A 16386-nucleotide genomic window follows, 5' to 3' on the forward strand; every position below is an offset into this window, starting at 1 on the left:
ACATCAACTATTAGCAAATATCATATAATGAAATCAGCTATCAAGGACTATCATATACAAATCTAAAAATATTCAATAACCAACCAGCAAATTTGCAGATAAAATTTGGCATCAACCGCCTTAAAGTATATATATTTTTTAAGCAAATTCATTTCACTTGTAATGTTCTGTTGTTAAACTTAAGCCAGTCTATTCAGCAGACCATTTTAAAGACCTATGCAATTTGTTTTCAGAACTTTGTATGAAACAGTGGCTGATCTAGGGTGGGCTGGATTTACCAGCAAGCAAACTAGGAAGGTGCCCAAGTTTCAAGAGGTCTCAAAATATCTAGAGAATAAATGTTTGTATCCAACATAGTCAGGGCTGTATTTACCCCGGGGGGGGGGTGTGCAAGGGGTGTGGGGCACCTGAGCGCCGAATTCTGGGGGGCACCAAATGTATACCTACTGTATACCAGTCCATTTCTATCGGTGGCAGTGAAAAGCAATGGAATGCAAGTCCCTGCCCCCCTCCTCTATTACTCCTTAGTGCCCAATATTCCTGATGAGTCAGGAAACAAAAGTAGTTTTTTCCTCTGCGTCATTTTTACAGGTAAGTGATTACTTCCACCCCAAATAAAGCTCAATAACTTTTAATTCGCTCCCCTAAAAAAAGGTCAAAAACTTTGGCTTCCCCCCTCCCAAAGAAAGCTCAATAAATGTTAATTTGGGGGGCTAAACTAAATTTGGGGGTGCTGGGCGGATCTTTGCACCCCAGCGGTGTATATGTTAAAGACGGCCCTGAACATAGTGCTAAGTTAAAGACACTTAGTGTTATATTTATTCTGCTAGTGAAATATTTTACATCAACGAAACAAGATTGTACAAGAGAATGCACAAGTAGGTTGCTGATAACTTTGTTGCACAATGATTGCACAATCTGTTGACGAGGAAGACCAAGGTTCTCAATGTTAGGATATTTCCATTCCACCTTAAAAGGGAGCAGGCTTTGTAAGTCACAGAGTCTGCGTACTTCCGGCTCACAGGAAGTTTCTGTTTTTGTATATAGCTGTTGTTTTCTCTCTCTGTGCCTGGACACCCAAGCAGGCAGTCATGTTTTTTCTTTGTTCTGATCAACGCAGAATAAAGTTGTAAATAATGCTCTCTTCAGTGCATCTTTCATTGTGTGAACTCTGCAAAGGGCGTGCACCAGTCCTTGGAATGTGGACAGATGTTTCTGAGGCTTGTGTCGCTAATTGACTGATACTGTTCTACGGGAGATCGATGGATCGTCCGGAGACGGCATGGGGGCATGATGGCTTTTGTTTCCCTGGCAGGATCCCAACACACAAATCCCTGCTCAGCTCTGAATCTCAATGGGTGGCCTTGGGCCAGTCACTGAGACTCTGTCTTATCTACTTCACATAATTATTGTGAGGATTATGGGCCACCAATACTGCATGGCCTCCTTGGAGGAATAGCAGGGGAAAAAAGGAATATAAATATATACATTTGTAATATACAGTACAGAAGAAGCCTTTGATGGTGGATTGGATTTTTGTGATTATCTCCTGGAAGCTGCTATTTTATTTCCCCCAAATGTGACACTGTAACATTCTGAGACACTCTGAAGGAGTGGCGATAGAAGCCAACAGAAAATGGTCTCCATTCGCTGGCAGCTGCCATTTTCTCAGAATGCCCTGGAATGACACAATCAGTGTACACAGAGGGAGACTAACATGACAAAATAAATGATAGAATGTCTATGGATGGAGACAACCACCAAGAGGACCTCCGCTGCTGCCAGAGAAAGTTATTCCCCCCCCCCCCGACACTTATGAATGAGTGATGAAAGGGATAATGGAAATGAATCCTAATTGGAACTGATCAATTCAATGTTTTGCTCATTATAAAATGTATGCACACCCCCGTAAGAAGAGGCTGCACTGCGCTTTGCATTCCTTTAAAAAGGAATGTCCTCCAAGCATGTCTAGAATGCAGCATGGAGAACTGAATCTTGAGCATTAAACACCACCATGTATGACACTTAAAAATCTGGAAAAGAAGAACACTTTTGAAGGCCTAAGATTGACTGTCGAACAAATTCTGAATGTTTTGGTAGCTTGTTAAACTGAATCAGTTATTACTTCCTTCAGAACAAAGGCAGCATGAATGTGTGGGGTTTTTTGTTCTTAATGCAAAAAGAATCATGTATTTTCAGTTTCAATCCCCCCCTCTTTTTTCAGATTTCAGAGAAAGATCAAAAAGGTACTTCTGAAGAAGAGTATGCATGTCCTGAATGACGATGCTTCAGCACTGCCCAATATTGGTCAAGGTGTGATAAATCACTTCACAATTTCTCTTTTACAGAAGGAAAACAAGGTTAGTTTTATTTACTTATCAAATTGAAATAATATAATGTTTAATTTGGGGAAAATGTTTTCAAATCGCAATAGATAGTTCACACTTTATCACTACATCTTTCTTTAGATTTTGAATGCAATGTCCTGGCTATAGCTGAGTGTATTTCTTTCCTATAACTGTGAGGAGTACCTTACTCCGGAGGGAGCCAATATAGTACCATCCAGATGACTGGAACTAAAACTCCTATAAGTGCCAGCCAGCTTAGTCAATGGTTTGAATGATGGGAGTTGTAGGCCAGCAAGATCTTGAAAACACCACGTCGGCTACAACTGCCTTACTGATCTATGGAACCAAATTTATCACTAAGCCTGACCATCCATGAGGTCAGTTTGTGTGGGGAAATGTTTCTCAAGCCCACAGAATACTCTCTGGAAAACAGAGCATGAAGAAGTTGGGCATCTCTGTTTTGAAATGTTAGACTTGTATTGAGTACTTTGGGAAACAACTCTGAGGGAACAGGAATAAATGACCTGATATCCCAAACAAGTGAACCTTAGTTGAGGAAAGCATATCCTGCAGTTTTAGGGTCTGGTGCACAATTGTGGTACCAATTTGCTAGAAAACCTGCCTATATTCAACAAAACATTTGTTGTTCTGAAGTTCTAGGATGTCTGAGACCACATATTTGGTGCCGTCTGATAACTATGGAATCATTTTATGGTCTTGGATTTTAATTGTTTTTCCTTTCTTTTCCATCGTCCAGTTCTTGCATCCAGCCCCAGCGCTAGCACTCCCCCTCTGCTTCCTATTTCTGGCTATCGGACCAACGGGACAGTTTACTACTGTCGAAGCACAATTACTTCACAACTTAGAAAGAGCAAGAAACCATGGAGAGCCACCAGTTTTCCAAAAGAATCCACTGGGCGCCACTGAATAACCCACGCTCCAGATTCAGCCCATTAGTAATTAAATAAATAAAATCTACATTTAACGAAGCTACATGAGAGTATTTCAACAACAAAAATGGAAAAAAGATGATATTGAGTTTAGATCAATAGTAGATAAGGAAACCCAATGGCTCCTTTTGGAAGGTTAGAACACGGTAAAGCTGTGCAGTAAAGGGAGAGATGGCATGCTTGCAAAATTATTTCCTTCTTGACCCTTCCCATAAATTTATGCTGGCTGCATTATCTAAATTTACTCCTTGTTAATTATAGGGATATGATTTTCCTCTTCTTTGCCTCCAAAGGAGGTGACCTGATTTAGCTACAAGAAAACACTTCACTTTCAAATGGGAGGCCTAGGTTTGGGAACAGATTTGATTTCCCAGGCTCTCTGCCAGAGAAAGCTTAGCGTGTCACACAGGTAATTTATTGAGTCTCAGTTGGAGAGGGAAGATGGGAGGATAAAAGAGAAAAGTATAGCAAGGCTGAGACCAAAAAAGGAAGGGGGGGACCCACAAATCACTAGGAGGGATCACCTGGCGCCGGTGTCATCTCAGATTAACAGCAAAGGCAGAAGCTGCAGGATACCAAACCTTTCACAAGGAACCATGAGAATTGCCAAGATATTGCTGTCCAAAGAGTAGGTCAGAGCAAAAATAGGATGGAAGCAGATGTAAGTTCAGCATAAAGTGTGAGGAATGGTTTTATGTTTTGGGGTTTGTTTGGTGCAAATCTGACAGATTTAGCTTTGAATGCCTACTGAATCAAATTACTTCTCCATCCCTGATGGAGGAAGTGGTAGAAGCTAACCAGACAGACAGCGCTCACCTTTAAAACACCAACAGTATTGCTGATTTCCTAAGCCAGCTGCAGAATGTCAGTATGGTTTCTTTTTGTGGCCCAAATTTAAACTGCTTTTTGTTCCTCTGCCACACACAAGTGCAGCCAGAACACTGATTCAAACTCTCGCCCTGACTGCTAGTTACGTCCAGAAGATTCCAGTAGCTTATAGCCACCAGCCAAAGTCCATTAAGCAAGCAAGCAAGCTAGACAAAGCCCAGGATGATGGTTTCTTACTTGCTTGACAGAGCACAATAGCATCATCATAACAATATCAAGTAACACTGGAAGGTGGCTGCTTTAAAGGGCTATTTTATTCCATCATATCTTCCTGCTCTCAAACAGTATAAAAAGAGGAGAGGCAAATGCAAGATATAAGCAAAAGGAAACGTCCCATTTTTATTTTACCAACAGCAGCTTCCTTTGTGTGCCACATAGCACTTGGAGAGATTTGTGTTGTGTGAGAGAAAATAGGTAACCCCTTCCCTCTACAGCACAGTCACAATCAGGACCCTTTGGGCTACTATTTATTTAAAGTCTTAAAAACAAGCATGGATAAAGAAACTACATTTTTAACTTAATGCATAGTTTGGCCCTACCTTTATAGGACATGTTCTTTAAGGCTTAAGAACTTTCAAAAGGACACATGCAATAGGAAATTGTGAGATTTACAATGCTGTAGTTGCAATCCAGTTTGTGCCTTCATTTTATACACATTTGGGATATAATGTGTTTCCTGAAAAACCTCAATAAAAGTGCTAATAATGAAAAGAAAAGTGTATAGAACACTCTGAAAATGTATGCCTTTTTGCAATTCAGTTTTGAAAACTTCTGATAGCAGTTATTTGAACCGTACTGAAAATTTTGCTCTCTCCTGAAATCCCTTCGCACCTCCCCTCCCTCTCATAGAAATGGCACCCCTGACTTTTTTGTTCTTGAAGCTAAAACTCCTAAAGCAGTTTAGCTAAGCAGCAAACAAACATAATAGGAAACGGAAGGGAAATTTGGCAACATTTGTAAGGATTCCATTTCACAGCGACAGACACTTGGCACAAGACTCAACTGCCTGTGTGCTATTCTACCACAGCAAGTAAGGTTTGCAAGAGCTGTACAAGGAATTCAAAAATCCTGGAACGTTAATAGGACTTAGTGAAATATTTAGCCTTCCTAGGGTGGCACTGTGGTCCAAACCACTGAGCCTAGGGCTTGCCAATCAGAAGGTCGTGGTTCGAATCCCTGCAACGGGGTGAGCTCCTGTTGTTCGGTCCAAGCTCCTGCCCACCTAGCAGTTCGAAAGCACACCAGTGCAAGTAGATAAATAGGTACCACTCCGGCAGGAAGGTAAACTGTGTTTTCGTGCGCTGCTCTGGTTTGCCAGAAGCGGCTTAGTCATGCTGGTCACATGACCCAGAAGCTGTACGCCGGCTCCCTTGGCCAATAAAGCAAGATGAGCGCCACAACCCCAGAGTCGTCCACAACTGGACCTAATGGTCAGGGGCACCTTTACCTTTACCTAGGTTTGTAAAAAGTGTGTTAATCATCTGGATAGTGGAGTGAAATAGATTAAAATTAAGATTATTCTGTATCCTAACACAAAACAATGAGTATGGAGGTCAATTTAATATCATCAGTGTGTAGTGTTTCAGAGAGAGAGAGAGAGATCAGTTAGTTAGAACATGTTGCTGATAATGCCAAGGTTGCAAGTTCGATCCTCGTATGGGACAACTGCATCTTCCTGCCTTGCAGGGGGTTGGACTAGATGATCCTCAGGGTCCCTCCCAACTCTACAATTCTACGATTCTATGAAAACCTCAAAGATAGATAGACAGATAACCTTTACATGTAGAAGGGCCCAGTGTATATTCTTTTCCCTCTCTGATTAAAATATGTGCATAGACAGTGCAAATGTCATTTCATCTGGGTACATTAAAATAGCTTAGCCTCATTACAAAGTTGTTTTCACAAAAAACAAAACAAAACTTCAGATCCTGCAAGCTTGCCCATCCAGGGTGGAAACACCTGATATTTCTGGTCTAAAGTGTGCACTGGAAGTTGGCATTTCACTGCTCATAAAAGAGGCTTCAGTCCGCCACCACCCCAGACATTTGCATGATTGTGGAGCCCTGGCTTCTGTTGATGCTTTGTTCCAAGCAGACTGGCTGAAGACTTTTACATCATAAAGGTTATCTTCATAAACCAGAAATAGACCAGGAAATGTATTTTTCTGTGCCTTTGCAAATGAAAGTTTCAATTCCAGAAAAGTTGTATGGATAAAAACTAAATCACTGGAACCTATGCCTCCTCTAGTTTATGTTGGCTATGATAAAAAAGTGTAGCTGTAATACAGGGCATAATTATATTCTTTCATGTCTGTATCCTATGCACACTTCCCTGGGAGTAAGCCCTGTTGGACAAAGTAGGATTTATGCTTCAGTGAACATGCATAAGATTATTTTTCTTGCTTGTAAGTGTAAATAGATTTACTTGGAAGTACACCCCACTGAAATTAGTGGGCCTTCCTTTCAAGTAGGGTGGCCACCTATGTATTCCCTCAAAAAGAGGAAATCCATCACCAAAAATATGGCACGCATTTGCATCATATTTACATATGCAAATTTGGAAATCATCACTGTAATTTAAATAGGAGTAGAATACATCTCACCATAGTGGGGGAGAATGAGCAAAGGATCTGTAGTGTGTTCAGGTACTAATTGTTGAAGGCAAAGAGTCCTCTATTTGAAGGATCCTCTGGTTCATGCCTGGTTGATAGATTACGAACTATAAGGAGGGATCAGGGACCTTGTAGTTGCCCTTGGACAGTTAGTACCTGAAAACACCTGTGAGCAGAAACACAGACCAAAGCCCCTGCCGCTTCTCATAGTTCTTAATCTTTAAAGAAGACTTGGACCAGAGAACACTTCAAATAGAGGACTCTCCTCTATAAAGTAGGATATTTGCTCACCTTACTTTCAAGTGAACATGGCTAGGATCAGGTTGCAAGTTTCTTTGGAATCATTAAGGGATTGTTCTCCATGCTTGGATTAGGCCTTAAATCTTCTAAATGATGCAGGCAAATATTCAACCAACTCATTCCAGTGAACTAAAGCAGTTTACACAGACCCTAAAAAATATCCAAGTATAAACAGATGCAGCCCAATGACATCCTCCATTGAGAACTAAGGCTTCCTACCATGGGGAAACATACCCCTTAATTTCCCTGGGCTCTGATTTTTGACAGAATGGCATCCAGGAATTGGCATTACAAATGACGTGTGTTCAAACATCCTTTTTATTATACGACATGGGGCTGCACCTCTGTTTGCCCTACTCACCAACCCCACCCACATTACCCCTCTCCTCTTCCCACCCCATGAAATTACTAAACTCATTTTCACCTTCCCAATCACTTTTGCTCATGCAAATCCAGGATTGTGATGCCACACTACAGATCCTCCAATGGAGGCTGCATGACGACAGCTTTACATTTGTATGTTCATCAGAAGATAAGATTCTTGTAAGTTTCCATTAAAAATACAAAACAATGCTTGACAGCCCCATTGCTATGAATGACTCAAGTGCTCACCAGAGTTCCTGTTTTGATTGGTTTTCTAAGCTGAGCCCATTAAAGTAATGGTGATTTCTTTAAGTGCCCTGATTAGCCAAGAGATCAAAATGCATCAAGTCAAAAGGCCAACCAGTTGTATGTTTAATTAAGGCTTAAGAAATTTCAAAAGGACACATCCAAAGCAGTTCCCTCTCTTTGCCTCAGCTAATGACCTGAATTGTTAAAAAGAAGAAAAAGGAGATGTATATGAGGCTGCTTGACAGGAGTGACAGAAAGGGAACAAGAGGATGCTACTGCATCTGAAAATCTCTGCCATGCCAACAAAGAGAGTGAACATGAAGTAAGATTGCATATTCATGTGGGATAGACTTAAATAGAAGGGGGGAAACAAAAGAAAGTCGTATAGAAGGATTCCTGGCCCTCACTCAATGACCTACTCTTTCATGGTGGTATCAAAGTGGTTAGGATCCTTCCACAATTGACAGAAATGTCATATTTCATACACATGTAGGCCAAGACACTTGGATAACTAAAAGAAAAATGTCGGCAAGTCATATCCAGCACATCTAACACACAAAATGTACAATGCAAAGTCGACTACGCATACTGTCAGGAATACTGCCAGCACTATGGCCCATAAATCCATCACATGAGACGCGAAGCGGGGGTGTCCTCTTTTGCATGCTTCAGTCAGGGATGCAAGTGGAATTAAGGTGGTCGTCAGGAACGTAACCCTGGCATGTATGAGACAAGCCACATGTGAAAATGAAAAGATGTGGCCATTCCTGTATGCAGTTGAATATTCTAATAATCCTAAAAGGCTGAGGGGGATTGGTATGGCAGGAATGCAGAATTAAGCCGTACACAGTGACCGGCTATTTTGTACCCCAGGAAAGCCTAACCACTTTCATGCCACTCACCATGTGATAGTTTTTCCCATTTAAATGGAGCAGCAGCATTCCAAATAAGTAATAGGCCCCTGGGTCTAACCACCATTTTAGTTTCCCACAATGCCCCAAACAATACTAAGTTGGAACATTCTGAGAAATTAAGATGATGATGCTTGGAGTGAAGGTCTGGGGGTGGGAATCAAACAGGTCAGGTCAGGTCAGGTATAAATCAGGCATAAGTGGTGCCGGGACCCTGGCATCTGCCGAAGGATGCCAGACTCTGAAGCAGGCCCTGAAACCATTTTTTAAAATGTATTTTGCTTCAGATTAGTCTTGCATATCTGAGAAATGTTCTGCTTCGTACCCTTTCAGAAGCTGAAGTTAAACCTCTCACATTCTTTCTGGTATCTGCTCCTGGAACACAGATCACTGTTATTCAATATGACTCAGGAGTAAAACTGTGAAAGAAAGAGGGGGTTTCTTTTCTTTTTCCCCGCTAACTATGAACCAAAAGCTGTGAAGCATCTCCTCATGGCCATTTTGTCACATAATTCTCCAGTGTGTCCTTATAGGTCAATCAAGGAAATGGCCAGACTGATTTAATGGCCCACAGAACAATTCAAAAGTATCATGTAAGCCCTCAAACATAACATTCCACAGACAGCTTAGCATGTCATTAGTGCTTCTTGACTAAAGCAAATGATCTTTCTTAGTTTTAGGAAACAATTATACAAACCCAGCAGAAAAGGCATTATGCTTTCCCATATAGAATGAACAAAGAGAATTTAATCTTAAAGTTGTTTTACACATGCATGCCCACCCATCATTTAAATGTCTGCAAAATCAAGTGTGAAGAACGGACCCTTGCAAATCATACTACTACCAGAGACAGATATTATATATTTGCCTCACATTCACCTCAGATGCAATGTCTTTCCACTCACTCAGCTGCTAGTCATTATGAGTTGCTTCCAATAGGCCATAGCATTCAGAGATTATCTATCTGCCTATGTGAACGGGCCACCATTGATCAATTTTTGCACCATCCAAACACAAAATATTTTCAACAGAGCCAAACTGCACATTCTGTTGCTAGTCATCAAGTCTACACTAACCCAACATAAATAAATTCAGCAATGTACATGCATTGTGAGCAAGGCATAAACACATCAGTTACCTATCCAACTTTGCACCCCTGCCCCCCCCAAACCACCAACTATCTTGTTCATAGGCTTTCTTTCTTCCCAGTCAAGATGCATTTGGATATACAGTAGTACCTCGGGTTACAGACGCTTTAGGTTACAGACACTTCAGGTTACAGACTCCACTAACCTGGAAGTAGTACCTCGGGTTAAGAACTTTGCTTCAGGATGAGAACAGAAATCATGGTCTGGTGGCGCGGCGGCAGCGGGAGGCCCCATTAGCTAAAGTGGTGCTTCAGGTTAAGAACAGTTTTAGGTTAAGAACAGACCTCCGGAATGAATTAAGTTCTTAACCCGAGGTACCACTGTACCTTGTAATGTCTTATACTATCATAATCTCCTGAAAACAGGGAGGGGCCACCACTACCAAATACACACAAGAAATATGGTAGTTTCCAGAAGTTGTTGGACTACAACTCCCAACATCCCTAGACTTTGGCCATGGTGGCAGAAGCTGATGAAAGTTGGGAGTCCTGCGACGGAGTCCAGCCACATTGGCTACCCTGAGCTGTTTACATGTGAGAGCTATATGGAGCCTCTGTCTTCAGAGGCATTACACCTCTGAATCCTAAATGCTGGAGACATGCGATGCTGTTTGCATGTGCTGCTAGTAAGTTGCCCAGATGCCTCTGGCAGCCAAATGTTGGGAACGCTGTTCTTTTTGGTTTTTGTTTAATGCAGGAGTTCGGCTCAGAGTCTCACTCTGGGGACCCAAAAAGCACTTAAAACAGTCTGACCTGTCCTTGACATTGCAGATGTTTGGCCATGTCCTGCAAGTGTATTCCTCCAATGTTCTCAGGAGGACCCTGTAGGCTTCCCCAAGAAGGAATGGGGCTCACCTGCTTCTGTTTTGAGAGAAACGTGGCAATATGCAGCAAGCAAAGAAAAGATGAAAATGACAAATGCTGCCTCTAAATTAAAGGCAGAGGAAGGAAATCTAAATGGCTGTTCCGTTGGTTTTTATACAGGCGAATAGAATCAGTAAGAATACTTAGTAGTAAACTAGAGAAAGAGAATAAGATTTGGAAAATGAGGCCTCAAGCTTTCATTTCATTTACTGGACTTTATTAATAAATAGCTGCCTTCCTATTCTGGCACTCTAAATTCTGAATGTGTTCTCTCACCAAAGAAGTACAGAGATGTGTTACAGCAGGCAGCAGTGCAGTTTCCGTACAACGTAGCGATGCCATCAAGTGGTCAACAGACGCACTGGTCGGTTTTCCCTCAACATAATGCTAATACGCATTCAGCAAAGTCTATAATACTGACAAGAGAATTAGAAAGTATCATAGCGTAGAAGTATAGTGTTTGTTCATTAAATGGAAACTAAAGTACAATTTAAAAAAATCTGTTCCGTATTTGCCAGAACACCCAGAGGTGGAAGTTATTACTCTGAGACAGGACTTGTGTCTCTACCCTATGCTTAACACAAATAGGACTGACACTGAAATTTTGTGCAATGGAGTATTCCTTTTCAGGGTTCCAGCTAGCCAGCCATGTCACCTTCTGAGATATTCCATTCCACCCAAGTCTCCTTGCTCACTCATCCAACATCCAGTACCCTCTAAGCACATTCATTCCTCATTGAGCTACTTTGGTTTTCTCCCACATTTAGGGTTCTTTTCTTTCATAGCATTTTTAATGTACTTCTGCAAAACTTGGAGTTCCTCCAAGACCACTAGCACCTATTTTACGCATGAATGACATTGTTTTGACTCACTCAAAGAATCCACGCTCAGAGAATGAGTCCACTCTCTGCATATAGGATTGTGTACACAACAAACCTATTAATGGATTTCCTGTGATAAATATACACATACCTTGTTGCTCTTTTTGCTAAAAATAACTTAAGTTTATTCATAGAGTAATTTTCCTAAGTGCTCAAAAGTGCTTCACATAAACTCTCTCCATAACAATCCTGTAAGGCAGGTTAGCATTGCTGCCTTTATGCTATAAATGTGGTCTTGGAGATGCAAGATTGTGACTTGCTTAAGGCCACAGTGTGAATTCATGGCTGAGATGAGCTTTGCGTCAGGAATTCCTAGTTCGTAACTCCCCCCCCCCCACTACTAAGCTATGTTAACAATACCCTTCTGCACCCTACCCTGGAAGTAGATGAATGAACAGATAATTCTGTACTTGGCCATATTAGAAAGATCTAGACCCCAGATAGCAAGGGTTTCACTTTGGGCAGAACACTCTATCCCAGGCATCCCCAACCTGTGGCCCTCCCGATGTTTTGGCCTACAACTCCCATAATCCCTACCTAACAGGACCAGTGGTCAGGGATGATGGGAATTACAATCCAAAACATCTGGAGGGCCGAAGATTGGGGATGCCTGCTCTATACCCTACCCTACCAAAGTAATGTCACTTGGACAGACCAGCCTAATTCCATTCAATGTCAGTTTCACATGGGTTCAGTCACAAATCCATTCCACCCTGTTTTCTGTGGAACTTCTTCCCATCTACAATTGTTCAAACACTCATGTGGATGGCCTGTTCTACAAGAACGTTAGGGTGAAGCATGGTCCATAAATTGGAAAGATGTATTTTTTTCTATTCTAGCCTTTGCTTGGAATTTGGGAATTGCAGATGTTCTCCTTTCCTTTTATTCACATATTTTGCTGCCCCTGTTTTTGCATGAATCACAATATTTTGGATAGTCTCCATTAGCAAACACAAATGCAATGGCCATCATTGGTTTGCATGGAACACCAGGCCATGATTTAGAACTATGTGTACAACCTACAACAAGCTCAAGCAAAGCATTGTTTGCCAATTATTTTTATTGATTTTCCATAATTTTAAACAAATTCTCACTAAATTAATAGAAATTCAATACAAATTTAAAAACTGACTTCCCACCCACACCCCAGATGTCCCCTCCATTTTCCGCCTTCCTTTCCTGTCCCAAATAAAATAACTTTTCCAACTATCATTTCAAAATACATTCATCCCTTCTCCCTACACATCACCTGTTTGATTACTAATTTCTGCTATGGCTTTTATACATTGTTATAACCTGTCCTCAGAATAGTCGAGAAGAGTAAATCCTCTTTTATCTACCTATAATACTCAATTTTGAAACATTTCCTTCTGATACATCTTGAGTAACACTTTGCCTGAGAAAAACATGCACACATTCCTCCCTAACATGGCCTTGAACATTGCTGTCTGACATCTGGACCCCAGTAATAAACAACTCAGCCTCACTGGAACTGCGTGCAGAGGGTGAAAATTAAACCCCTAGGGGAAAATATGTATAAATATATAATATACATCCCCCCCAACACTGCCAATCTCCCAGCGTCACCCACCCTTCCCATTTCACCAAATTTAACCCTCAATTTCCCATGCAACCAGCTCATTAATAAATCATTAATAAATAAGCATAATCCATATCACTTCTTCTCCATCTGAAAGTCTCAGAAGCCATCAGGGTGGTATACACTGTGGTCCACCCTGTCCCTTTCACTGTTCTTTTTTCCAACTTCAACTGCATTTAAATTATACGCATTTTATTCGCATTTCCCTCCTAAAATATACCACACTTTGGCAGGGCCACTGTAATACACAGGCTGCAGCATATGTATCCCTGAAAGGAAAATTCCATAGAATTTTGACTCTCTCGCTTTCCTCTAGTAAATATATTGCAAGCCATTTAATGTTTGAAGCTACTGAACACAGCAGTTTTACCGAAATCATATGAATACTACTCACAGATTCCACTACCCCACCACTAATCCCATGTATCAAATTCATGACAATGTACTTCAGACATCAAAATGAGCTTCACTGGCAAGAGACAATCACATATGAAAGAGAGAGAGGAAAGAACAATAACAGCATGTCACATCCATTTGTTTTCTAAAGCCTAGCTCTGTATTTCCAAATATTCAAATCAAACACATTTATGAAATAAGACAGCCTTAAAAACTGCAACAGAGGCATGCACTTCAAGGCTGAAAAGGGATCAGATGGTTGCAGAAGCTGCCCTGTCCCCTGCCTCCAGGTGTACTCCGGACCACTTGCCTGAATCCTCAGCTTTCTATTAAAAAACGAAAGCAAAGCTTTTAACTTAAGCAGGGCTTTTTTCAGCCAGAACTCACTGGAACTTGGTTCCAGCATCTCTTAGATGGGTACCATTGCCATTATAAGAGAACAAAGGAGGAGTTCATGGTGAGTTCTAGCACCTCTTTTGCTAGAAAAATAGCACTGGATATAAAGAACATGTACGTTAGAAGATGACACAGCTGCTCAGTAATTTTAGACCAATGAGTGCAAAAACTCTAGTCAAAACACACTCTCATTCAGTTGCAGCTCCTAGCTCCTTCTTGCCTTCTTCAAAATCTATCCAGTCAGGAATCCTAAGGCAAAAGCAAATGGTAATGGAGCAAACAACTTTCTAAAGGAAAAGGCAAGAGATAAGACGGTTACAAACCGGACCTGTGTGTGATACTGGTGGAAGCTGCAGCACACATGGATGCAACCAGTTTTCTCAGTGCTCTAAAAAAAATAGTTTACATATTTTGGACTACAGAGCAAGAAGATGTGCTCCTCATCTCTTGCACAGACCCAGTAGCTAGATGCACATGAAACTCATGCAAGAGACTTGGGTATGCATTGTCCAAAGATATATGATTTTGGACTAAGCGCTGAGAGAGGTGAGGCTGCTCCTGAACATCTAAAGGATTCCCCCAAAGCAGTCAGGCACATTCAGTTCTCCATCTTAGCTAACCCTGACATTGCAGTGCAATTCCTGAAGGACAGAGCTGCTGCAGTCCTTGAGATTTAAACGCAGATACCTTCTGCCATCCTTTGGTGGATGCTCAATAAGAGCCCAATTTATTGCCCCAATTTAAAATGCAATGAAAATCATGATAGAACAATGCTGAAACAGACAAAGAGACTATTAAAAGGAGGTCCAGGAAATATCGTAAAATACATCTGGGGAAAGGTTGTTTCAAGATGCAGATAAAAAACAGGCTTGCACATGGAAAGGGGATTTGGTCTGCACAGATTCAGATTAATTACTACCTAAGCACCTTTTACTTTCTTGGGCTCCATGATCACTGCAGATGGTGACAGCAGTCACAAAATTAAAAGACGCCTGCCTCTTGGGAGAAAAGCGATGACAAACCTAGACAGCATCTTTAAAAGCAGAGACATCACCTTGCCGACAAAAGTCCGTCTAGTTAAAGCTATGGTTTTCCCAGCAGTGATGTATGGAAGTGAGAGCTGGCTGATCGCCAAAGAAATGATGCTTTTGAATTATGGTGCTGGAGGAGACTCTTGAGAGTCCCATGGACTGTAAGATCAAACCTATCCATTCTGAAGGAAATCAGCCCTAAGTGATCACTGGAAGGACAGATTGTGAAGCTGAGGCTCCAATACTTTGGCCACCTCATGAGAAGAGAAGACTACCTGGAAAAGACCCTGATGTTGGGCACAAGGAGAAGGGGATGACAGAGGACAAGATGGTGGGACAGTGTTCTCGAAGCTACCAACATGAGTTTGACCAAACTGCGGGAGGCAGTAGAAGACAGGAGTGCCTGGCATGCACTGGTGCATTGGGTCACGAAGAGTCAGACACAACTAAATGACTAAACAACAACAACAACAAGCACCTTTTAGGAACACTTTCATAACCACAGCAAGGATGTGTGTGAAAGGCTTTTTTCTTTCAAGTTATAAAGAATGAGTTTCCGGACTCAGCTACACAGCTGCAAATATAACATTTTAAGTGTGTTTTAAGTGCATTATACAAATGTGACACTAGATAGTATTGGTGAGCTAATGGCAAATTCAATATATATATATTTTAAAAACTTTTTTTAAAAAAAGCATTTGCACAGTGTTCTTTATGTGTGTCTAGATTCCACCTCCGACTAAACAAGAGGAAGAACATTCTGACACTGACTCCCTTGGGAGGTTGTGGACTCTTCTTCCTTGGAGGTTTTTAAACAAAGTTTGGATGGCCATCTGCTATCGGTGCTTTAGTTGAGATTCCTGCATTGCAGGGGGTTGGACTAGGTGACCCTTGGGACCTTTCCAACTCTACAATTCTATGATTCTTTAAAGCATGTTTGGGTGCAAAATGAGGATTCTGATCCTTGGGGTTGATAATAAAAAAGAGAGAGGATTGTTATTCTTTCAGATCAATGAACAAGACTGCATATGGGGTACAATGGCATGACTCTACTGGGGATGCCACCAATTCCACACCAGGTGTCAGTCAGGGAGGGGAAGCTTTCTGGGAGATTGAACAAGGGTATGACACATTGTGGCAGGGTTTTAGGCCCATTTTGAAAATAACCGGAGGCCTCAGGCTTGAAAGATGACAGTATAACATGGCCTAAAGAGAGCCCCAGGCAAGCTCCAAGACTCCAAGACTTAGCACCTTCCTTGCCCTGAACATGTCAGAAGCCTTCAGGCATGGAGCAGGAAATGTAAAAGCTAGGCCTCTTGTGCATGCTTGAAGTGAATGGTGGAATCCAAGGTCATTAAAAAATCATTTTTTTATACCTCACTTTATAAAATATATTTCTAATTTGTGGCTTTTAAAAAAACACACCAGTTAAAGCAACAAAATAACAAATA

General features: G+C 41.3%; 1 protein-coding gene across 6 annotated transcripts in view; it reads right to left on the reverse strand.

Moving 5' to 3' along the window:
• Positions 1 to 16386, reverse strand: part of GRID1 (glutamate ionotropic receptor delta type subunit 1) — a 740600-nt gene that overhangs the window by 431875 nt on the left and 292339 nt on the right. The gene's annotated exons all lie outside the window — the stretch shown is intronic.

This window comes from Podarcis bocagei (assembly GCF_964188305.1).
Source record: "Podarcis bocagei genome assembly, chromosome: 4".
NCBI classification, from domain to species: domain Eukaryota; kingdom Metazoa; phylum Chordata; class Lepidosauria; order Squamata; family Lacertidae; genus Podarcis; species Podarcis bocagei.